The 26,521-nt window shown below is 40.0% G+C and overlaps 1 long non-coding RNA gene across 1 annotated transcript in view; it reads right to left on the bottom strand.

The window, feature by feature from the left end:
- Positions 1-9,714: 9,714 nt before the first annotated feature.
- The window catches only part of LOC110349400 (uncharacterized), a 42,535-nt gene continuing 25,728 nt past the window's right edge, over positions 9,715-26,521 (bottom strand). The window contains exons 4-5 of the long non-coding RNA XR_002395338.2: positions 21,458-21,582; positions 9,715-10,570 (exon numbers count right to left, since the gene is read on the bottom strand). This is a non-coding gene — a long non-coding RNA (uncharacterized LOC110349400). The remainder of the gene's footprint in view (positions 10,571-21,457; positions 21,583-26,521) is intronic.

A 26,521-nucleotide genomic window follows, 5' to 3' on the forward strand; every position in this document is an offset into this window, starting at 1 on the left:
CCCACAAAGGAATGCCTTGCTATCGCAGAAGTCTGAGGCTTCCTTGACGGGATAAGTTTCTAGGGGTCGTTGGTTTTGTGTGTGTGTTTTTCTTTTCAAAATGCAGAATACATTTATGTAGTAGTTAATGCCTGTGGTCTTGCTGAGCAGATGGAAAGGGAGCAGAACAAGAGCTGGGCCACTGAGCCCTGCGTTATACATTAACTCTTAATGCAATGGGCTCCTTAAAGAGTTGTTAGATCAGAGGCTGTGTACTGGAAATCTAATTTCAGGTCACATCTAATTTTGACCCTGCACTCTCAGGATTTGGGGAAAAGTTGTACTGCAAGGTAGGCTTCTCTTTATGACAGGGACTACATAGACTGTCCTCAGAGTTCCTGGGCAATTGCAGGGAGAGCAGCCTGAATTTATTGAAGGCCTATTATATACCAGTTATTTAAATCTTTTCCCCTAGAAATCCTATCAGGATAAATAGTATCAGGCCTCTTTCTCAGATGTAAATACCCAAACTAAAGAGGTTATGCAATACATCCCAATTTTCACAGCTAGTAAATGCTTTGGAGATTCCTAGGCAGTAGAACTACAGATCTTTTGACTTAAAGGATGGTTTTGGCCACTCATGGAATTGCTTTGTCTGACACCTGGCATAGTCAAAGCATTTTATTTACCGGAAGTACGTAGATGTTGTTTGTAACAATGTGCCCATGACAGAGGCCCACAGAGTATAAGTTGTCCACTCTCAGCTCTGGGGTATGTTGCGCTGTGTCTGGAAACCTGATCATTCCTCTCATAGACATGGTCAAGATGCGTGGATTGTGTGAGTATGGTGTTCTTCTTGGCATAGCAGGAAGCTGCACATGAATGTACAGGCCTTTGACATCCATGTCACATTAGATAGAACATTAGGGGATGCTTTGTGGGTGCTGACTTTACCCCAGATTTCCCCTTACTTTGTTAACTTTTCCTTTCTTTCCATTGTCCTGATTTATTTACTCTAACAGCAACAACAACAACAACACTCCTCTCCTTAATTTTACTGTGGTGAATTCTCTGCCTTGTTTTTATCTTGATTTATTCAATCTTGAACACTTTCCCTCTGTGTATCTGTTCTCTCTCTCTCTCTCTCCCACACACACACCTTGGAGAGACTGTGTGTACTTGCATGTGTGTGCATGAGTTTCCCTATTACTTCCAGGTAGATCCATGTGGAGGGCTGCAAACCTCCTCTGAGGCTAGTTAGTGATAGTATGACCAATATTTGTGTTATTCAAAAAGTGATATCGTGCAATTAAACATTTGCTTTTCTGTTCTCTATGATGTGAAGTTGAATTTTCATGTTTTTCTCCTTTGTACATTATCTAGTGTCATGCAAACCTAAGCCTTTTAAAGAGATTAGCAGAAAAGCCCTGTTATTTTGGCACAGAAACTGATGAGCCTCAACTTCACATTATGGAGACATACATGTATATATAAGACAAAGGGCTGCAATCCAGTTTGATTTTGGTAACCTGGGAGCACTTTACAGTTTACTTCACTTTTTTTGTATTTATTAGTGTGTTTGTGCCTGCCTGTAACATGGTAGAATGGGCATGTCAAGAATGAGAATCCTGTTTTTCAAAGGGGAAATTGAGACTCAGAGAATTACAATCCTAACCAGCCTGGACCATGGCTGAGAATTGAACCACTGAATTTTCCCTCTTACACAGAACCCCTTGCCCTCCAGGTGTAAGAAAGATTCTTTTTCTCTTGATTCTATAAGAGCAAGCAAGAGGCTAAAAACTTTCTAGAAGAACAACCAAAAGCCAATTTGGCCTAATAAGAGATTTATTTCAAGTGTCAGATGCTCCATTGTTTTCACAGTGCAGATCAATTTCAGAGAGAATCTGAGAAAAAAGACCCCTCATCCTGGCTTCTGTGAAACAGATTTGATCTTTTCCATCTCGATTCTCTCTAGACCTTCTTCATAAAGGGTCAATACCATTTACAGCTATTCCTCAGGACTTTCATGGATGGCATGCTCAACAATAGTGACACTGTTATCATAAATAGCAACAGGACAATTAATACTTTCCTCAGTTCTTACAAGCTAGAACCCTCCCAGGAGCAACTACCTCATGAACATTCATTTCAAAGGAAATGCCATCAATAGGAAATAGTTATTTAATTTCCAAGTAGGCTGAGAGCTTCCCTATGCAAGAAGGAATGAGTTACTATATTAATCATTTTTAATAAAGCAGTTGAGGAAAGAAATTGCCACAGGATAAAAAAATTTATGAAGAAAAAATACCACCCCACCTTGAAGAGAACACATTTCAAGCATATGAGACATTGACTTCTGCTGCCCCCTGTCCGTGACAAGCATGTTTGCTAAGGAACACTGTGATCTTATCCAGCCACCTTTGCATCTTGTAGAGCAAGAGAGAACGGAGGCAGGAGCCTGGTGTGGCAGAAATGTAATAAAATCTGAATACCTGAACTCTGGGACACACTGTGGTTGTCAGTAAGTACTTCTCTGTGAATGAAGATGATGTTACAAATCTTACCAGACCATGGGGTGAGAATGCCTCTCCCTATACTATCTGTGTTGTTTCTCTAAAAGCTTTCCCTGCCACAGAACACTGCTGGTTCTGACACCAAGTTGCTGTGAGAACATGAGTTATAAAGGTTTCAAAAGCAGCTAGCTACCAGGGGGAAATTTTATTCACTCCAGCAATCACAAGAAAAATTCAATTTTGAAGCTGTCGGCATGGGTCAGTATGATGTTTGAATGAATTCCATTACTGGTGAATTTAAAATCTGGATAATATTTTTATTGATTTTCAGGAATTTTCGACTGAGGCTATTCAGCCTATATCAGCAGACTTCTGCAAACTCTGTGCTGTCTGTCTGGGGAAAGTGACTCCAGCTTGATTGGTTATTGTCTTCTTGTAAGCCTTTCAGGTAGGAGGTGCTGCTTATTATTTGTAGCCATATTACAGGGAGGACAAAATCCAGAGTAATGCATACTGACTATTTCACATAATTGATGGGGCCCAGTGCTCATGTACATCACAACCTGGTTCCTTCAGAGAAAAAACTAAGCATGGAAGGAAAAGTCACTTGAGTTTTGGAATTACTTACTGTGAGCTGTTATTAATGAACCAAACTTCTCTTTTGCAATAATCTCATCAAATCCATGGTATAGTTTGTCCTAGAGGACCTCTAAATGGTGTCAGATAGATGAACATTGTGGTGGACATTGCTGGAGGGTTCAAATCACCCCAAGGTTTTATTTTAATAGTATCATCTGATTTCTACAATAGTATCATCTCTGCTCTTAACTGAGGTAATATAAATGAAAAATTGGAAAATCCTTTCCAGCTTCAGAATTGTGTAGCTGTTGAGTTCTTTGAGATCAGTGGAAAATATTGCCCTGGAGATAAGTTCACTATGGATGTATCACACTCACATCAACACATTGATAGTTTCTTCCTTAATAGAAGCTCAGCATTTTCTCAGTGAGAAGCGCTATTGGCACAATCCATTTTCTAAAGTCTCCAGAACCCGAGAAGCAAAAGATTCTTTTCATGTGCTTTCAGTAAAAGAAGGACTTCTTATGTCTTATCGGGTTTTATATAAGCTGATGTCAGAAACTAGGATATAGACATAATAAACAACAGTCACCCCCAGTTTCATCCCCACAACTCAGCTGTGAGGAGTAGTTTATCCTACTCACGCTAGAATATCCACAGCACTAGGGCCTTAGTGATGTTTGGTAAAGAATCTTCCATGGATTTACAGCCTTGCATAATTTTTATGGGTACATTCATGCCATGTATGTTCACTTTTTATATTGCGTTTGTGTTTTATCTTACTTGTCCTTGTATTTGGGCCGCAGAGTCCTCTTAATCATTGTCTTTTTTTCCCATTAAATTCTTTTATTGGTACATTTTAGGTATACAATACATTTACATTTATCATTGGAGGTCTTAATGACTGAGAACTTTCTAATGTAGTAGCCTAAAATTTGAGTGTGTTGCTTAGAAACTTGTGTTTTTATTACTCCTAAAGGTGCTCAAATGTAGGCTAGAAGTTCAAGGGTTGGGTAGAAGTTGAACTAGATACAGGGCTCAAGGCCACCTCCCTGTCTTCGACTTAGAAACTGAGGACTTAGCAGGTGTGGTGGCACATGTTCGTAATCCCAGCATTCTATGGGGCTGACACAGAACAATCACAAGTCCCAGCCCAGCCTGGGAAATTTACTAACTTAGCAAGACTCTGTCTCAAAACTATAAATGAAAATAAATTTTAAAAGGGCTGAAAACATAGCTCAGTACTAAAGCCCTGGGTTTAAACCCAGTATTGCAAAACCAACAACAAAAGCAAGCAAACAAACCTTTAAGGACTGGTAATTTTACTACTAATAGGCTGTCAAAAACATGACTATCCTGAATCAAAACTTTTCCAAGAACCCCTCCTCCCACTCATGTATTGTACTTCTTGACAACCATTGTTATATAAATTTGAAAAATAATGAAGATTTACTTCCTCAGAAATAATCATTGGTTCAGATTTTCCATTCTATTAACAAATAATAAATAAGTTTCTATGTGCTGAGAACATTCTGAGATGAGTAAACCTCAGTCTCTGATCTCACAGAATCCAGTAAATGATTACTAACACAGCGTGAGGCTTTGGGCACGCAGGAGTGCAGAAACACCTTCTCTGGCCTAATGGAATTCAGCAATGGTGAGGGGGGAAGTAGCTGGGGACAGGCAGATTAGCAAACAACCAAGAGCAAATGAGGTCAGTGCATGTGGAAGGGGCTGTTGTGGCACCCAAGAGATTCAAGTTAATTCTGCAGCATGGGATGATGTTTAGGGTGAAGAAGATAAAATGTACAGACTAACAACTTGTAACAAGGCAGAAAGAGCTAAATGTTCCAAGAAAGGAGAGAGAAATGTGGGCGTTCATTCAGAGAGAAGAGAGATGCTTTTCCTGGGTCTGAGAGGGATCCAGTGAGACATGGAATCTGATGACAGCCTGCCTAGAGGAGGACTGGGCAAGAGAATGAAGAAAGAGTTCCATTGTGCTAGAATAAATCCATAAACTAGTGTCCGTGTTCCAATTCTCAGGACATGGAGTTTGCCTCTTGACTAATGGTTTTACTTTTTTTCTTGTTTTTAACCTTTTCAGAACCAGAGGAAGAATTCACAGCATAGACAGTGCATGCAGCAGCTCTGGTCAGGTCAGTGGGGATGAGTGAGCCATGCTTGTTCGTGTTTGCTATGCTTTCCTTCCTCCGGCTCCAGGGCCAGGTGACCTGGCATCAACACTGGGATTGTGCCCAGGGCCCCCTCCTGGCTGCCATGAGCCTGTCTGCCCCTAAGGTACCTTATCTAATCCTCCTCTCCAGTAAACAGCATGCATGGACATTTCTGCCCATTCAGGACTTGAGTGCCCCACCTCCACGTGAAGAGTAAATGGCTATTTGGTAAAACTCAGAATGGCTGTGAGCATTAGGAGCAGATGGCCTTCTCTCGCCTCTGGGAGGGAAAAGACAAACCCTGGAGGAGAAAGAGAAGTTGCTTGGGAAGATGGGAGAATGTATCTCCATAGATGGCCATGATAGACAGTGCTCATGGCCAAGGTCCACTCCAAACATTTGTGACACAGATGAGGACTTGGAGAGCCACAGCAGGAAGCAGTTTGCACAGACCCTAGTTTATGGGAAGCCAGTGTCCCAAAGGTGCCATGGGGACCCTGGGTCAGACAGCAGAACATTTTCATCCTATTCTTTTGAATCCGGATTAAATCAGACAGTAACAACAACAAACATATGTTGGCGTTTCCATGTGCTGGGCTCCATTGTGAGGGCTTCTACATATATTAATCATTTTAGTATTATTTAGTCTTTGTAGTAGCTTTATTGGGTAAGGACCAATATAATTCCAATTTAGAGAAGATCTATGAAAATAATACCTGTAAAAAGTAAAAACATCTTTGTCCTAAGTGGAGGGTAACTGTTCTGGTGAGCCTCCCAGGGCTTTGGGCAGCTCAGATGGGATCACATCTGTGAACTAACTCAAGAAACTGTAAAGTGCTATAAATGCATGAGGGAGTCTTCTTACTCCACAACTTCTCCTGGATCTTCTTTCTCCATTTTTTCCTGAGCACCCATAAGATAAGTGGATAAAGCCAATACTCCAAGGGAAATGGATGAAAGAGACCCAGCTTCTCCCTCAAACTGACCAGCTACAAGGAAAGGTGGGACACCCAGGTGAATGTTTGCAAAATAAGAAGATGGGGTAGATGAGGAGAACAGCTCAAATAAGGTATTTGGGGAATTTAGAACCTGCTTCCTAATTAGGGATGGGTGGGGAGTCAGCAGTGGCCCTCTAAGGGAAGTTGCTGCACAACTAAGTTCTGAAGATCATTACTTCTGTGCAGTTCTGTCCTCTTCTTGATACTGACCTGCTACTGGCTATGCTGTGGATTCTTCATTTATTTTACCTATTTATTTTTTAGTATTTTGTTGGCATTTACATTAGCTTAGGGATGTGTTTAAAGCTCAAACTGAAAACAGCTCTGCTCGTCCCTTTTGGTCTACACAAGCTGACTTAAGCCACAAAAGCTCTCAGCGGCACAATTATCTGTTTATGGATAACAGGTGATCAGGCCAATGAACCATGTTATTGTCATTCTGTTTGTGTTTCTCAAAACATTTTTCATCGCAACTAATCAGAAGGTAAAGTCAATCCCTCTCTACCTTCTGCCTCCAGTTTCACGCTGGGCTGGGCTGTTTGAAATCTAGTATAAAACACCCAAGAAGAGCTATAATTTTCAAATTTGCCTGTGGGTAATGTGCGTAATAAATGTAAAGTGCTAGCAATTTGGTTGTTTGAAATGTAATGATTTTTTACATCAATATGCAAGAACTGAGGTAGGCACAAGATTTTAGAAGCAGCATGTACCACTGGTAGCCAGACCCAAGTTAGTCTGTGGGGGTTACCCAAACAAGGAGGGCAGGCAAGAAAGCCAGAGTGACAAGGAGCTTGAGCTTTCTTCATGCTTATCCTTGTGCAAGTTCAAACACAAGCCAAGTGGGGTGGGGACTCCAGAAGAACTACAGACTGGTTATTATCCAGGAATAATGAAATGATGTGGTCTTTCTCTCGGAGAATTGGGTGTGGTCAGCTGTCTGGCCCTGAGTTACACCATCTCAGACATGAGTTTATTAGCACTTAGGGCATCTGTTCTCCCAGGGCAGCTCATAGGAACCAAGCTCATAAGGTTGATGCATCCAACTGTGGATTCTCAGGGCAGAACCACAGCCTCTGGGACTGGACCGCAAAATTCTATGTGACAGAACTGCCTTATCCTGAGGATGACCCCCCTGAAAGCTAAGTCTTAATCTGAAGCTTGCTTGTTGAGAATGGATTCATAGTAAGAAGAATCCCACTGTCCACCCAGAAATCCTAGTCTAGACTCAAATGGCTTTCCTCAAGACAGTGCTTACACAGAACCAACGGTCCTCTCTGTGATATTCTTTATTGCAGTATTTCTGAATACCCATCCCTCTATCTCCTTTTTTAAAAAAAATTTGCAGTGATAAGGATTGAGCCCAGGGCCTCACACATGCTGGGAAAATACTGCACCACTGAGATACACACCAGCCCTCTGCCTCCGTTCTTCACATAGCTTTGTCTTTGTATGGTTGCCCACATTAGTTGAGGCACCAAGCTCTGCAAACAACTTGAGTCTCTGATGTCTTGACCTGCTCAGTGTTCGCTAGGTGAATAGCTCTGCTTTCCCAGACACTGGGGAGAATCTTGTCTTTCAGCTTCCTGGGGGTCTTGCCTATAAGGGGTTGTCAGGGTGCTCTCTGTGGGTAGAATTTAGTGCTGGGAAAAGGGTAATGCCCTACATTTTATGGCTGACTTGGCTACAGATTTGCTGGGTAACTGTGGCCTTCAGGAAGTTAGTACCCCTGAAATTATGACCATATTTGCCTAAGTGGCAAGAAAGTTGCAGCTTTTGTGGCTTTTTCTGGCAACAGTTTAAGATCATGTGGTGTACATCAACTGTGCTGACCTACGGGTGTCTAGCTTTGTGCTTTTTTGGTTGTTTTGTTTTTGTTTTTCCTGCAATCTTCATACAATTGTCTTGTACTTTTGTGTTGTTGTAAACAGCCTCATATAAGCCTCATTCCATAAAGGGAACTCAGAGCTCAAAAATCTTAATATGCCCGCTGGCAATGAATTTCTACTTTTGAAAAGGGAATAGCTGTAAATTTCTCAGAATACTTCAGAAAGAAAATGTGGTTTTGTGAAGTTCTTTCGACTCTTCAGATAGAGAATGTTATTTTATAGCCTTATGTGAATGGAACCATCTAATTTACTAGCTTTGGCTGGACTTTTGTGTTAGCACATGGGAAACAAATGGTGACCAAATGGGAACGAGGAGGCCCTTATGCTCTTGAGGAGGACTTTGTACACATGGAGAAGACTTCACACTCATGGGGAGGACTTCACACCCATGGGAGGAGTTTGTGTGCATCTCCTGGTTGTGATGGGAAGGGTTGAAGGAGCAGACAGTTGGAGGAGTATTGGTCTCTGATTGAACATGGACCCTCTAGGAGCCTTATTTCTGAACACCGTGGGTGCAAGAGGCTCCTTGCTTAATCTGGTTTAGAGATCAGTTGCCTCTCTGTGTTGAGATCACAGGGATTTCCAGCCCAAACTTCTCATTATAAATATGAAAAAACTGAGGCCCAAAGAGAGAATATGACTTGCTCCAGATTATTATGATTTAGTGACCAAGCCAGAATAGGGTCCTGGCTGGGGTTCTCCAAGCACAGCTTGTTTTCCTCAGGCCCATACGTGACACCTCTTCCTGTTTCCAGTTCATTCCCTGTTTAATCTTACACTATGAACATATGAATGGCCTGGTTTCACTTCCAGCTCTACAAGGAGAGATCTTCCTAGCTATGAATTTTGAAGCTAGACGCTTCCCAGGAATATTTCACCACTGAGCCATTTCAGTATATTTTATCTGGAAATGATTTCTGTTAAAAATAAGAGAAAAACAAACAAAAGTAGCTGCACATATAACATTCATAAGTCTACTTTTCTATCAAACAATGACAAACACAGAGGTAGGCCGTCTATTGCTGGCACACTGCACATAAACGTCAGCGGTGACGTTAGGTCTTTATATTCTGTTCAGCAGTCCTTTGTGTGCGCATGACCCATCTTAGCTTCAGAATGGCTGCAGGAGTACCAGCTCTCACATTCTTGTAATAATGAGAAAACATGGAGAAAAATGATGGGCGTAGTTGCACATGCTAACTGATTTTGACCTTTTTAAAGAGCTTTATAGGCTCAGACTCCTTCAAAAGACTATGTCATGTGGCTGCCTTGTTTATTAAGGGTTTGGGAAATTTGGTTTTTAGCTGGGAGTTTTACTGCCCTAAAGAAAATTGGTGTCTTTTAGAAAAGAGGAAGGTAGAGTAGATATTATGTAGAGAAGTCTCACTCTTTGCCACTTTTGTGACTATGGCTTACCTAACCTCTCTAAGTTTACTTATCTATAAAATGGAAATTAGATGGGGTCAAATATGGAATGTACTAAGCAAAATACCTAGAACATAAAAAGTGCTCAAAAAATATATAGACTATTTGTTTTAGTAATTGTTTTGTTGTTAGGAGAAAATACTCCAAAAACCACAACTTAAAGGAAGAGGTTTATTTGAGCTCATAATTTTTAGAGGTTCCAGTCCATTATTGGTTGACTCCAAGGCAGAAACACAATAGCAAAGGAGCATAGGATCAAGTCTTGGGAACCAGGAAGCAGAGTGAAAGGAGGAGGCTGGGTGGGAGATATGTTCTTGCAAATTACACCCCTGGTTACCCACCTCCAACAGGCTCCACCTCCTCATAGCAAGTCAGCTACAGATCCACCAAGACTCACCACCTGTCAAACATAGGAGGCTTTCAGGGGACACCCCGGAGCTAAACCATAACACTATCCAAAGTATGGAACATATTGAAAAGTGTGATAGGATATGGAAAGCTTCCCACCGTCCCTGGGGTCGGAGTGAGAACTATTTTGGAGAGCAGGCAAGAAGGTATAAAATTTGGAAAATACATTTTTTACTTCCTTTCAGTCTACATGGTGGGTGGTGAACCTTCTAAGGTGTGCTGGAAGTTCTTGTTCTTCAAGGGACCTATGTGATTTTTTTATGGACTTGATAGAGTTAAAGGGTACACTGTTCACATCAGTTCTTCCTAGAAGTCTTCTCTGAACCATCAGCTGGGCTGAGGGTGGCTGTGGGAAATTCTCTTTCTGTGCCTGTCTCTCCTTTATCAGGAGCCATTGAGGATGAGAACTGTGTCTTGGCCATCTTCATTTTCATCTTTCATTTTCCAAGACCCAGCACAGTATGAGCAGTATGGTAGGTGGTCATCAATACATACTGCATTGTAAGTCACTGCTTTGGGTTCTCTCCTTTCCATGTCTTCCATGGCCAGACTAAAACATAACACCTCCATCCCTAAAAGGCTCTTCTGTGAGGAGAGTCCGCTGTCCTCTGAAAAGGAAGGCAGTTGTTTTACTTTCTTTAGGTTCCACTACAGGGAAGTTTCAAGGCTCTGAAAAACGTTCAACTAATAATGATGGAAGTTACTGGGTGGCAAGATGGACGGTGATGTTGATATTTTCGGAACATGCCCCTGTTCTTGTGGGAATTAGCATTATGCAGGGGATTCAGACTCGACCCAGAGGCAGATATCCTTGGGTCCAAGTTTTAATTGCTTCTGAGTTTGATTGCAACTCTCTTAAGTCTCTCAAATTTCGGAGCCTCTTATTACTTATCTTTGAAGTTGAGGAGAGAATATTTGCCTTTCCTTACTCCCTTTTGGGGTTGAGATGAGTGGCTAAAGAACAAATGGCTGGAAAGAGCTTTGCCTTGAGTATGAGAGACTTTCCTGGCCATGACTTTGAACTCATGAAACTGCTATTGGTGCCTTTGATAGCCACCTAACCAGGTGTCACATTTTGCAGGAGCTGCTGTAACAGCACTACAAACTGGGTGGCTTAAGCAACAGAAATTCATAGTCCCAGTCCCACAGCTGTGGAGGCTGGAATTCTGAAATTAAGGTGTTTACAAGGTTAGTTTTTCCTGAGAATGTAAATGAGGATCTGTCTTTGGCTCTCTCCTAACTTCTGGTGGTTTGCTGGTCACTTTTAGTGTTCAAGGGCTTCACCTGAATCCACCTTCATCTTTACTTGGTGTTCTTGGATAACGTGTTTCTGTGTCCAAATTTCCCCCTTTCTATGTTGACACCAGTCACATTGGATTAGGGTCCACACTAATGGTCTCATTTTTAATTTGATTATTTCTGTAAAGACCCTAACTCCAAATGAGGTCACATGGTGATGTATGGAGAGTTAGAATCTCAACATGAGTTTTGAAGGGACAAAATTCAAATCATAACACTGAGGGTAGTGAAGGATCGGTGAGAAAATCAATAGATCACCTTGGGCTGAAGAAGGAAGTCTGAGTTCTCCTGCATTTAGTTTCTGGTGAACTGGCCACAATCACACTTTCTAACTCCAGTTTCAGTCCTTTGTAAATTTGTGATCGACTTAATTTTTCTGACAGTCAGTTTTCTCATGAATAAAATGGGAATCTAAACAACTGTTTCACAAGGTTGTTTAGTGTATCACAGGGGATGGCATGTGTGTTAAATGCCTTCTGCAGTGGGTGGTCCATTGCAAATGCCTCTTAAGTGACTATTACCTTTCTTCACAGCAGCATTAGATAAAGTTGGAGACCAGGAAAGGGGTGGTGGTGAGCACTAGGCATCATAAAACCATTATATTAACTTGTCTAGTGCAATTGTTTCTGCAAAGAGCTATTTGAGTTTGAAGCTTTGGAAATGAAAAGTGAGCAGCCAGAAAAGCTTTTTGAATTGACAGGAGACAAGCTCCTTGATAATCCATCATTATAAATTGCCTACCTTGGATACTCCCTGCTCTTTTTCTGCTGATTTAATCAATAATGGCTTCTATTAAGTTTCTATGTACATTTTTATAAAACAGATGATTTATAAATAAAATATCCTCCCAGATTCTGTTTGTGACCTTGAAGTCTAAGTGAGATTTGATTTTTTATTCTAATACTTTGCACTTTGGTAATATATGTTCAAAATACAGCAATGACCTAGTTCAAGAATGCTTCTGTTTGAGAACAATTTGGTTTGTGAACAGAAGCATTTGGCAAAATTTTGCTTCTGGCTGTGAACTCTGCATTAGGTGATGAAAACAATTAAGACCATCTTCCCAGCATGAACACAAACATGGCCATTTTCCTCACAATTGCGGAGCGAATTAAGTTCATGAGCTAAGGTACCACTGTGTATCGAAAATGGAAGCTTGACTAATTGACCCTGCTACAGAGCGGTGGAGGGTTACTTTGAAATCACGTGATTTAATCTCCTCACTTTTCAGATAAGAAATCTGAAGAACAGAGAAGCGAGAAGATTTTTCTAGTTATGTCACAGGCAGAATCTCTACAAGTTCCTCTATTTTATGCTCCAGACTAATTAGGGTTTTAGGTGCAGCCCTTCTGCTTCCTTGGTTTCAGTCCTCATTTGATAGAGGGGCCAACAGTCGGCTCTGGCATTTCTTCACAGAGCTGCAGACAGAGGTTTTTCTGGTCCATCATGCTCATCAGATCAGCAATCTTCCCTTCTCTCCCTCCCAGACTAAGACTCAAGGCAACGGGCCACCCATCAAGTCAGAGCACTGGCCAAGCTTTTGGTGGGGATATCCTTTAATTCCATCCAGAAACCAGCGACTCCAGGAGAGGTGGTTCACTGTGATAAATAACACTGGAAAAAATTAAGAGGCAAAAATTATATGAGAATCGCTGCTATGTTGTCGCCTATCTTACAAAAGCAGTGACCTCAGCCAGATTCAATTGAACCAAACTAAGCCAAGTTATATCATCTCAATAGCTTCATTAATGGTGATAAAAAACAGATCTAAACTGGAAGGTTGTTATGAGATAATGTAGGCACCTACAGGAGGCCTGGAGAAGGGTAAATAATTTAGTAGTGATTATAATAGCATACTAGTAAAAATATTTTATGTAAGAAAGCTGAAGGGGCTAATAACTTTTAACTTGCTCTAGATCTACTGGAGGTTATTTCCTCCTCCACAGTGCACATATACATGCAAATATCCCAGCAATTTGGGGGCTTTATAGCAGTCCTAAAACCCATACATAAGCTTTAGGAATCTATATACTTCTGATTAGGAACTCCTGCAAAAACTTCTTAAGGTCATCTTATCAGAGATTTAGTGAAATTTCCCAAGCTAGCCTGACCACCAGAGAAGCACTCTCTAGATGTTCCATAAATTAACTGAATCATTATGCTGCAAGAAGACTTCAGCAGGGCCTTGAAATAGAGTACAAATTGGAACTTTGATGGGGGAAAGAAAAAGCCCCTAAATTCTATATTAATTCAGAATCCAGTTAATAGTTACCCCAAAATAAGAAATAAAGTACCTAGTTATGATTATACAAAATGCGAAAAATGTCAAAATGTGAGATTCTAACAATCTTTAGAGTCTGAAACTGAAAGACGAAGGAATGGTCTCTTGGCCATGTGGACAGGCTGACCATGACCTGGGGGACTCCATTTGTACAGGGAAGGGGCTCCTCGCTTTCCCTTGCAAACAGAAGTTCTGAGCTATGTTATTTACTAGGGTGCCCGTTATGGAGTTAAGAAAAGTCTGGTTGTTTTGTGTGTTTTCAAGGGCCTTAAGAAAACTCTGCTCTGAAGCTTCCTGGTTATAATGGAGTGAGGGCATTGTTGCATCTGGCCACATCTTGTGTGTGCCAGAGACATCTAAGGAGATACTCTCTGGAGTAAGTTGTGTTTTGAGGGCTGAAAAGGCAAATGAGCTTTTATGTTTGTTTTGACTGTGAGCTGCCATTTGTGGGTTTTGCTCTTTCGGCTGCATGCTCTCTTTGGCAATACCTTCACTTCAGTTACTTTACTTACAGCTCCCATAAAGATTGTGAGGGGTGTCTGACAGGGATTTTTATTGCTATTTCACAGAAGTGCCTGAAGCCCTGAGGGAAAGTAGTTTGCCTTGGGTCAAAATGGAAAGAAATTTTATATTTCCTAGTTTAAAATCCAGCCACTTTTCATGGGATGGAATTGCCATCAATTTGTTTGGTTTAATATCGAAAGAGACTTTTCATACACAACTGACTCTGAGACAAAGTGGCCAGGAGGGACTGTGGGAGGTCAGAGATAGACTCTCTTTTGACTGGATGAAGGGAAGGGGATAAGAAAAGTCTTTTAAGGAGGGGAATATGTTGGCTTTCATTACTCATATCCCCAGTAGAGATTGTGGAAACATAACTGGACAATCACTTTTCTTCTGATCCCAGGAAGATTTATAGCTGATCCATGTCTACCCATAGCTGTAACTGACTCATCCATGTAGCACCCACACTGCTATTTTTCTGATGAAGGAATTTATTCATCAATGGAATAAATATTTATTGGATACTCCTCACAACTACCATTCTCATAATGGAGTAGGAGGATTTGAGGTCAGAACAATGATTCCAACTTACACAGATACATGTGTACACATATATATTCCCTGTGGAGCCAAAATTTCTGTTCAGGTACCTATTTCTATGCCTGTATTGATTCCCTGGGATCACCATCACACAGTACCACAAACGTTTAGCAGTTTTGGAATCCAGAAATCTGAAATCAAGGTGGTGACAGAATCAGTACATATTAGAGACCGAGGGAAGAAGCAGGTCCTCCTCTCTTTCCTAGCTTCTGTGGTTTTCCTTTAATCCTCAACGTTTGACTTGTAGTTGCAACACTCCAACTTTTGCATCCATCTTCACATTGCCTTCTCTGTGTCTGTGTCTCAAACCTTCCTCTCCTCTCTTTGAGCCCACTAATCACTAGATTTATAGCTCAGTCTAAATCCAGGATAATCTCTTCCCTAGATCCTTAACTCAATGACCTGTGCAAAGATCCTGCTTCCAAGTAAGTTTAGATTCACAGATTAGGACTCAGATGTATCTTTTTGACTAATCACTTTTTGGGTGACTATTTAACATTGTAATGTCCAGGAAAGATTTTGCTTTGTGTCTTTGCTTAGAGAAGATTTATATTTTCCAGTGAACATTCATGTATTGCCTACCGCAGTAACACTGTGGAAGAGATACTTGTTTCAAAGAGGGTGACATTCCATATAAAAGAGGAGAAAAGTAACTTGGTTGAATTGATGGAGTAATAACACATCAGGCAAGCCTTTGCCTCCCCCTACCATATTTTTTTTCCTTAAAATGTTTTGCTCCAAAAATGTAACAATTTGTGCAGCATGTGCTCCTGCCCAGTGTATCAAAATGTCTTGTAACTATTTGAACCCCTAGACCTCTAAAAAAATGTTAACTCCACCCCTTTCAGGAATGTTCTATTAACTCTGCTGCTCTGCATCTGTGAGCATGCCTGCCCAGTATGTTTCAGGAATGTTCTGTAACTCCACCCCCTGCATCAGTCAGCATGCTTGCCTACCCAGTAGATCCCTATATAAGGATGATTTCATTTCCATTTAACCACTCAGACTTTGGACTACAAACTCCTCTGAGCACGCCAGCATAATAAAAGGTTTTTCTCCATCTCTCTGAGTGACTTTCAGATTCTCAAGTCTTCAAATTGCTGGAGCGGTTGCACTTGAGCTGTAGCACTTGAGCTGTATCACAGAGCTGTAACACTTGGTTGTAACACTGAGCTGTTCTCCTTTGCCACAACAGAATTAACAAAGAAGGGTGAATGAGAAATGTATCGTAAGCATTCTACATGTAACATCAATTTAAAGGCTACTCCTGTGGATTTATCCTTCATGTGTACAGTGCTCTGAAGCTTTGCAAGACCAATGTGACTATACGTATGCAAAATTCTCAATGTTGTCTGTTATACAAAGACTCGGGATTGCTCTTATATGAAGTACTTGGAGTTATTTTTCTTAAGATGTCTTAAGTAAAAGATTTTTTTGTTACACTGTGCAAATCAATGTGTAGTTCAGACAGTGTGTTCCCTGAAGCCTCAATTTTCCAAACAGAACAGGACACTTGAATTATATTGAGTGATAGAGAGCTCATGTAAGTGGGCTGCACATAATAAGGAAGACAGGGGACTGCACTAAATATGTGTTTGGGGATGTGGGAGAGTCAGGATTTCGAGAAACAAATTTGATTGGGAGCATTTCAAATTATTGTAGTTTCTGTAGATGTTTTTCTTGACAAAAGATATACAAGGAAGAGTATAAATTCAGCTAAAATATCTTCAGTGGTTTATATATTTAGGTCGATGGACTTTTGTTTATTATTTGCTCTGGATGAAACAGAAAAACAAGTCCAACAATAATTTAGACTAGGATAATAGTTTCAATTTTTTTAAAAGGATAAAAATGGTACAGAGGTTTCTTGGTTAAATAGTAATTATTATAATAAGTGAAATGCTTGCACTTCTTTTTTAATCTGGTTGTTGGAAGCTGGGTTTATTAAATAGTTTAACCTCTTAGTTTTTATCCTCTTAAATCACCATATAATCTGTGGTGGCCTCAGAAAGGATATATAGAGACTAATGCTTTGTGAAGGTTTTTCTCTAAGGCAAACCACTTCTGGATACCAGCGGATTTTCTTAAGAACAGCTTAAAAAGTATGTAGCACCCATAACACTTGACCAGCATCTTCTGTCCTTCCTTTAAAGGATGTTGAAGTTGCCTAATGGGATCTGACATGTTTTCACTACTTATGAAACATCAAAGCGGCAAATTCTGTTGTTTTGCTTTATCCAAGGACAGTTTCATACCTTATGTTTTTCCTTGTCAGCTTGAATTGGCATCAAGCTGGGACAGGTCTTGTGCATTGTACAAGACCATATAGTGTAACAGAGAGTACACTGGAGCAACATTCAAAACCTGAGCTTCAGTCCCAGACTTTGCCATGCTAGCTGTGTAAATCAATAGAACTCAGTAGACATTTATTTAGCGCTTATGATGTACCAGGCTTGTGCAATAGAAAATGAGAGAGAGAGAGAGAGAGACTTAGGTATGGATCCAGAGAATGATGAGATGTTAAGTACATGCATAAATAACTAATACAGAGACTTGTGCCTTTAGGCAGGACAAGGCAATAAAGCTATAGCAACAGAGCAGGGGAAGGGAATGATTACTTAAGTTTGGGGCACTCAGGGAGGTTTAATGGAGAAGGTTGATCCACAAGCTGAGGTTTGAAGTTGGGATTGGATCTGAGTTTGTGTCAGTGAGTGTGTTGAGTGGGCAGGTGGTGTAGGCAGAATGAACCATGTCATCAAACTCATGAAGGGTGAAACACATGGCACTTTTGAGAATGATTAGACACCTGGTAACCCAGCACATGCAGGGGCAAAGATGGATAGGACACAGGATAGAGAAAACTGAAGCTTGGAAGATACTGATCTCAGAACAGAAAGGTTTAAAAAGCTAAGTTCTCTACTGAGGTTAATGGAGGAGGAGAAGGAGAAGAAGGAGAGAGGAAGAGGAGGAGAAGGGGGAGAGGAAGAGGAGGAGAAGAATGAGAGGATAGGAAGAGGAGGAAAGGGCAGAAGGGGAAGGAAAAGAAGGAAGAGAGGAAGTAAAGGAGCAAGAAAAGGAGAAAGGGAGGAAGTAAGCAAATGAAGGGAGAGAGGAATGGAGGGAGGAGGAATGAAAGAGGGAAGGAAGGAAGGAGGGAGGGAGGGACGGAGGAAGGAAGGGAAGGAAGGGAAGGGAAGGGAAGGAAGGAAGGGAGACAGCGGGAAAGCTAAACAGGAGCAGGCATATATGTCTGTCCAGCACCTCAATTTGGTCAAGGAGCAAATGGGAGAATGCTCTCTGATAGAACCATGTCTTGTCACATAAAGCAGTATGATTCAAAGGCCTAGTAGATCATAGAGGCCTAGAGTTTCAGCCCACATGACTATGACACATGTCAAGAGAGATTAAACATATTTATGTTTGTGTAAATCCACCCAGTGTCTATATAGACTCTTCTGTATACCATGGCAATGAGCAAAGTATGAAAGTGGCATCCATTACATTGGTCTAAATTTTGTGGTTTACAAACTCATGGAACTACACTGCTATTAAAAGGCATAGATATTCTCCTGTTACATATCCAAGAAACCAAGAAGAAAGGGGCAGAGATGATTAAGCTCAGACTCCCTTTTAGATCAGGAGGTTGAGAGCATGATAAAATTGCTCCCAAACTACAAAATTTTGAGGTTGACAGGTGCTTCAAGTTGGCATAATGTCGGTCACTTTAAAAAATTCTTTAACTGGTAAATTTTATTAGAAAGGCGTTACCTAATGAGATAGATAGAACTTTTAGATTTTTCCTAATCCATTTATGTATTTGTAGTTGTTTATAACATTATTGGAATAAAATAGATATCAAAATGGGAAAAATTCTTTAATTCAGTCTTGAACAGAGTATCATTGAGCAGAAGGTTAATCTGAGTTTTACGGTCAGCACAAGATAGTATCATTGAAAGAATTAGTTTCTTCCTCTTGGTTCATGATGCTTTATTTTTGAAATAAAAGGATTAACCTGATTTTTAAGTCTTTCCTTTTTTGTTCTCTGTATGAGTTTAAATATATGACAGCATCTAGTCAAACCATCATCCAAATTTTCATCTACCTGTTATTAGATACTTAAATAGAATGAATCTTCCTTTGTTTAAAATAGAATTAATGCATGCATAGAATTTTAAAATATTCAAACAGTGCAGAAGAACAAAAATAAAAGAAAAATCATCCTTCACTTCATCACCAACCCCTCTCCCTGGAGACCATCACTGTCAGTATTCCTGCTTCTTAGTTTTTCTAGTATTGTTATAATTTTATATAACATACTTAGCTCCCACTTTCTTGTTTATAAATTCTTGGCAGAAACCATTATTTCCCAGGTATGAGGATTGAGCATTTACTCACATTACTATCCATTTTTTTCTTTCCCTTCCACCTCCCAATTTTTAGCTTGATTATTGTTGGATCTTCTATTGGTTGTGTCCATGAATTTAAGTAGTATAACTAAACTCTATTGCAGGATTTATCACCTTTACACAGCCATAGACTCTCTTATAAAGGAAATGACACCACTATACTTTTTCATTTCCAAATTTTTCTTTCCTCTTAACTATTTTTAAACTAAATTTATTATATGTACATTCTCTTCTGTAATCATAAAAGCATAGTAGGTGATTATATAACAGATTTTTAAAGGAAAAAACAACCAGAATTCATAATGTGATGGTTATATAAATATTATTCAATGTAGAACCAGGAAGCGTGAGTTAAATCATACAGCAGGAAATTTTCTATGCCACTAAGATATTCGAGGTCAAAAAGAATCTTCCAGATGTCCCACATAATAGATTTTCTCTTATCTGATATCTAGTATTCATTTCTTCTCTATCATTCTTTGCTACTTTTGCTGCTCTGTATCTTAGATCCCATCACATGCTTTCCCTCAAGTTTCTATTCTATGTTCATTGAAGGTCACACCTCAAGTATGATTTTTACAGAGTGTGAAGGCAGTAAAGTGGTCAAATTTTTTGTTTATCCAAAAGTATCTGAATTTTGCCTTTACATTTGACTGATAGCTTGGGTGAGTATAGAGTTCTATGTTCAAATCTTTTCCCTCTGAAGTTTGAAGTTTTCACTTTCTTTTAATTCCCAAGGGATACTGATAAGAATTCTGATATTACTCTGTCTTAGTCCTTTGTAAGTGGCCATCTTCCTATCATTCTGACATCACATATTCCTAGGTCACTCGAGTTTCTAGCTCTCGTCACAATGTCTCCAATTGTCTGTTTCACCAGTCTTTCTCAGTATGCAGCACCTCTGTAGGAGTCAAGATGATAACAGTGAGAGATCATATGGTCTGTTGGGCTGAATGAAGGATTTTCAGTGAGATGAACTGAACCTAAATCTTAATTTTGCCACTTCTGTCTGTAAAAGTTTGCAAAATACTACATCTTGACATAGAGTCATTTTTTTCTACCTAGAAAAATGATAACAATCACAGCCCAACTCTTTCCTGCCAGGAACCATCTTCATTGAAAGGTCTTGTGAATTAATAAGAATAAAATCGTTTTGCAAATTGTAGAACTGTGTATTACAGTGAATATTGTTATAATAGATGTGAACACAATGAAAATATATGGGAGTAGTGGAGACTTATTTAAGAAAAGTTTTTCAATACATTTTTCTTATTTGTAAATTTAATTTAATTTTTTTATTTGTATATATTTGTAGGACATAATATTTATGTTCCTTGTGTGGAGTTGGTACCTGTACATAAAACATCTTAATTTCTTTTTACACCCCCTTTCCTTCCCCATCCTTACCCCTCCCTCCACCTCTCGATCTCCTTCCCCTTTGAGAAAGATCTATCTCCCTACTTCCTATTATCTATTTTTTATTTTGCTCTTTCATTACAATTTAGATGTCTCATATAAGAAAAATCATGTAATATTAAAGCTTATATGTCTGATTTATTTCACTTAACATTATTGCATCAAGGTGCATCCATTTTCCTACAAATGACTCAAGTTTATCCTTCTTTATGTCAGAGGAACACTCAATTGTGTGTAAATACCACATTTTCTTTATACATTCATCTGTAGACGGACATATAGGCTGCTTCCAAGATTTTGCTGTTATGAATTGTGCTACTATAAACATGGGTTTGCATGTACCACAGTGATATGATGTCTTTAACTCTTTTAGGAAGATACCTAGAAGAGGAATAGCTGGATGAAAATGAAATTTTTAGTTTTAGTTGTTTGAGAAATCTACATACTGATTTCCATGGTGATTATAGTAGTTTACATTTCCCACCAACAATGTAGAAGAGTCCCTTTTCCCCTGCACCCTCACTGGCATTTGTCATTTGATTTCTTGATGGCCATTCTTTTTGGGGTAAGATGCAATCTCAGTGTTGTTTTAATTTGCAATTCTCTAATGGCCAGTGATATTGAGCATTTCTTCATGTATTTATTGGCCATTTTTACTTCTTTCTGTGAAGTGTCAATTCATTTCACTTGGAGTCTTATTTTTGTACTTGCTTCTTACCATTTGTCACTTTGTTGGGATATATGGATATTACAGTGAGGCCATCACTCAGGTAACCTTGCGAAGCAAGAGCGCTAGTTAGGACAACTGGCCTCTTGATACCTGCTACACAGCTGTACAGAGCATCACTTTCTCTCAGCAACCCTCAAGGGAAGCACTTGATTACACTCAGGGCAGGGGCAAGCTGAGTGATAAAAGATCTGTCCCTTCATCCCTCTTAGAACAAGTTCTTTCTATGTGGGAAATAACAATGACACAAATATTAACTTACTGTAGAGCTCCAAAGTTCTGCTCCAAAGTCACAGAGTAAGAAGCAATCATTTAAATTTTCGTCTGGGCCATGGATGTGAATGCTTCCAGAAACTCCATTCTGTCTGATCCAACACATATCTAAAACTAAAACAAAATTTAGCTTTCTGAAGTGTAGTTCTAGGTAGTGTCAAACAATGATATAAGCTGGAAATGGGGAGGATAAACCAGAACTACAAAGGTTCGAATTTGGGAAGAATTTTCTAATCATAGTCAGATTCTTGTTTTACAAGTAAGGAAACTGAGGCCCTTGATGGGACAGGAATTTACGCAAGGTCAGGCAGGTGGAATTAGATTCTAGGATTCCTGAGACTTTTTCACAATTATTTTATTCAGAATCAGTTCTCTTAGCAGTCTTGTGAGTTTTCTAGTAGATAATGAAGAGTGAAACATTTTCTGCGTCAGAAATTAAGGTGGAGGCCATACTGAGTCACAACAGATGGGCGGGCAGCACCTCCACAGCATTTCCCATTACAGACCCTGTGCGGCAGTCATGTCACCATCTTGGCTCATGGCTCGGCCAGAGTTGTGGGAGGCAGCAATTGTTGCCTGCATTCCAGAGATCCAAGGAACTGAAGTTAAGGGGGGCAAAAATTCACATAACCTGTACAGTTTGTTTTTGATGAAGGGGAGAGACTGAAATTGAATCTGAATCCAATTTTAGTCAGGGGACTAATTCTCAAAGTTAGGTTGGAGAGAGAATCTAGGAATCCCAGGGTCCTCATGATTCTAATTTCCTTGGCTTTTTCCCATGAAGACAGACACTAAGACAGACAGAGGAGCCACTTTTTAAATTAACCATTGGTTAATTTATTACCCCTTAATCCCCCAGAATTCTGGGGACTAAGGCTGTTGTTCATAGGTAGATCATAGCATGTAGCGCTACTAAAGTAAAAACTAAAAGTAAATAAAACATCAATGAAAAGAAGCAGTTCTTGGCATTGGAAAGATGTTTCATTTGGCTCAAATTTACTAGATTCTAGATCTTGTTGGTTTTTTTTCTTTTTTTTTGGTACCAGGGATCGAACTTGGGTCCTTGTGCTTGCGCAGCAGGTGGCAAAACCACTGAGCTAATCCCCAGCCCTAGATTCTAGATCTTAACCTCGGTTTTCACTGTCTGATATACACAGTGTCTGCAAAAACAAAAACAAAAAAAACACGCTTCAGGAAAAGAAAAACAGTATTTTTTTTTTTAAAAGATAGTGTTACTCTTACATATGAGAGACCCTAGAGGATGTCATATATTGCAGAAAACCCACTACACTGCAGGCCCTGAGAGAAGAAATTGAAAATGCATGTGCAGCAATTTCAATAACAAAGGTTACCCAAGCAGCAGTTTGCCATGCTATTAAATGTCTGCAAGCTCATGATCACCATTTTGAACATCTCCTGCAATTGTAGAGGCTGAAGGTAACTTGTGTTAATCTCACGTTGTCTCAATAAATTTAGTGTTAAAATATTTATACAAGTTTTTCTTTTCCTGAAGTGTGCATATGTCTTTTGGTGGACTCCATAGATTCATTTTACATGGCTTTGTGGAGCTTGGGAAGCTTGGGGTTCCTAAGAGTTGGGCTATGCTTTGCCTTGGTGAGAGCACTCCTGCAATAGTGCATTCAACTCTGGGTACCACTCCTCATGAGGTGTGACTCAATGTAGTGAAAAGATCACCCAGGATGAGAAGGGCCTGAGACCAAAGCACAAGACATACCACAGAGGACATGGCTCAGCCTCCCCACTGAGAGAAAGCTCACTGACATCTGCCATCACGTTCCTGGAGAACCGGTGCTGTGATTTGGATGTGGTTTCGGTGTGTCCCCAAAGGTTCGTGAGTTAGAAGCTTAGTCTCCAATGTGGGCATTGATGATGGGGGTCTAGTGGGAGTTCCTTGAGCTCCTTGGGGAAGTTGTCTTAGGAAGAAATTAAGGTAACACTCATGGGATCCCTATGCTCTCTGAAGGGTGAATGTTTATGCATGAGCCTGACCTCAGAATTGCTCTCTGACTTATTGTTTGATTATGTGATCACTTCTTCCCCCCATGCCCCCACCATTGCCCTCTACCATGAGGTGATATGGCCAAGGAGATCCTCACCAGATGTTGCACTAAGCTGGTTGGACTTTCGTCTTTCAAAATTCTAAGCTAAATCAATATCTTTTCTTCATAACATCACTCTGCCTCAGGTATTTCATTACAGTAACAGAAAATGTACTGAAATGACTACGAGGGAGAGAGCAGATTAGTCTTGTGGCATGTGTCCTCAAGGGCTACTCAGTCAACAGATGTAAATGATAGAAAGCTGTATTTTGGTTTACATTCAAAATAATTTTCTAACAGTCAAATGTTCTGAAGATGGCACAGTCACTTTTAGATGCTGATGAGCTGTTTTCTGGAAGGCAGCATGACTCCTACTGGGCAGAGGATTGTGGGCATAGTTTACATATTTAACACCTTAGTCCAACACAACACATCAAACCAAATGTGTACACACACACACACACAAACTCACACATTTTATCTTTCTAATAAAAATATGTACCTTTATTAAGCACTCCCTATATATTTAAATATTTTTCCTTTAATATTAATTGTTCTATTGAAAAGATACCATGACTATCTATTTCATAGATAACATATGAATATTACAGGTTCAGTAACATGTTCAATTTGTTTTAGCTAGTTAGTGTGAGACCTATAATTTTAATCGAGATGTGAGATCTTAAAGGCTCTGTTCTTCTGCCTCTTTTCTTCATCCAGATTAATGCATTCAAAGTGCCAAAAATAACCTGGTGCACACCCGGAATAACTCAGTGAGAGTTGGAGGGCTGCTGAAGATAAACTGAAGTAATATTATGATTTCTCTGTCATGGATAACTGACAGCTGTGTTCCATTTTGCCCAAGGAAGTAAAATTCTCTTATTAGTGAGAAAGGAACCGAGATTCACAGCCCCTTAGGCAAAAAGCTTCCCACTGTGAGTTGTTCCCTGTCATTTTTCAATGGAGGAGGCGTCTTGATGTCAACCTCATTGGTGGCTGTGTCCTTGACATTCTTGTGCAGAAGTCAAGGGAGGGAGGGAGTCAAGGAGAGAAGACCAAGTCTGTTTTCCCCAAGAAGAAATTTTTTAACTTCACAGCCTTTAGGAATTTGAGTAATTAAAACTGTGAGCTTGTGTGTGTTGTTCCTACAGACTTTTTTGCCACAACTTCTGAACATTAGAGCTGCTTTACCACCTCCCTGAAAAGTTCCCACTTTAAGTCTGATTAGACTTTCAAAGATGAAACTAGCAAACTGAAACTCTCCCATGACTCCTCAAAATAATAAGGAAAGCAGACACATAAAATTCCCAGATCAGGGGAGTTGGAGAGGCCCTTCTATCAGTTTGTTTATAGTCACCTTGAGATGACTTTTCAGACTTTAGATTTTTCAACCACTTGGTGCTCTGAAAGGCTTCTAATTTTCTTTGCTTCTCTATGGAAGCCACATATATGCACAGGATTCTTGAGGCTTCTGATTCCACAAACACTCAGGAGCACTGTGAAAATCGCTTCTACTAGGAAATGAGGTCATTTGGAAAAGTTTCCAAAACAAGGTCATAGAAGGCAGTTACAGTTTCAAATCTTGTCTTTATAAATAGTCTTAATGCTTCTTAAAAATAATAGACCGACCTCATTTCTGCTTTTGTCCCAAGGACAAAGGACATGGGGAAGAGGTCAGAACCAACAAGCTCTGCCAAGATGTTTTGGAGAATATGAAAGCAGAGTGAAGATCCCTACAACTGAAGAGCCTATGGGTTGGAAGGATAGGAGTGGGAAGCCGACCCAATTTATGGAACATCTAGGAATCTCACACCCAATTGAGTCAGGATGCTGGGGTGAGCATGGGCATTAGCTAAAAGCCAGAAAGAGAACAGTTGGGACTCCAGTTCTCTTTACTCCAGACAACCAAAAAGTCACCCTTTTTTATGCCCCACATCACTGGAGATTTGAGGCTTGTTCTCTCAGAAAACAGAATTATTTAATTCCTCTTTTGGGGATACCAGAAGCAGTGCAGGATTAGTATGAGATGTGCATCCAGAAAAGTGAGAACAGGAAAGGTCAGTATACTGAACTAACAGATTTTTATCCACCTTTCCAAGACCTGCACTCAGAGCCTGGTAGCTGGGGCCTTAGCTTCAAGGGAGAATCTTTCCTTCCATGGGGAAACTGGAGGAATTAAGAAGGGCCTATGGATATTGGCATGTGATCTTCCCAGTGGGAAGGCTGACTTGATGTCTGAGAGGAAAGCCCGAGAGTCAGCATGTCCACTTTTTTAGTCAGTTTTCCCATCTTTGGGGAAAAAACTGGCATTCACAAAGGAGCAGAGGTTTATTTTGGCTCACAGCTTCAGTGGGTTCAGTTCACCATCAGCCAGCAGCAAGGCAGAAAAGGCATGAGGAAAGGACCTGGTGGAGAAAAGCTCATATCCTGGTGACCAGGAAGCAGAGGGAGAAAGAGATACAGAGAATTAGAAGGAAGGAAGGAACTGGGGATAAGAATATACTTTTCCAGATCATGCCCCCAGTGACCCATCAGTTCTGATCAGGCTTCTCCTCAGAACAGCACATTTAGCTATGCACTCATCAATTGATTAATCCATTGATGACTATAATGTGCCCATCATCCAATCACTTTCCAAAAGCCCTCCCTTCTGAACCCAAGATTTTGGGGGACATTGTAGATCTAAACCATAACATCTACACTGATAGAACAGTATGAATATATTATCAAGAACACTAGATAGTCAAAAAGTTGTTCAAAAATGAGTAAGATAATTTGCAGCAAATGGAATTTTAAAATTACTTCAGAGGTACAGGGACAATAGAGGATCAGAAGAAAATTAAAATATTGTAGTTTATAATTAACACCCCCGGAGACTGAAAGCTGAAACAAGAATAAAAAGGAATACATCCTTCTTGAGACCAGAACAACCCTTTGATAATTAAAAAAAATTATACCTGAAATAAAATCCCAACAAAAGAATCGCAAGGTGA

Source organism: Heterocephalus glaber, unplaced genomic scaffold (assembly GCF_053883595.1).
Source record: "Heterocephalus glaber isolate CG9 unplaced genomic scaffold, H.glaber_assembly_v1.0 deba00001504, whole genome shotgun sequence".
NCBI lineage: Eukaryota > Metazoa > Chordata > Mammalia > Rodentia > Bathyergidae > Heterocephalus > Heterocephalus glaber.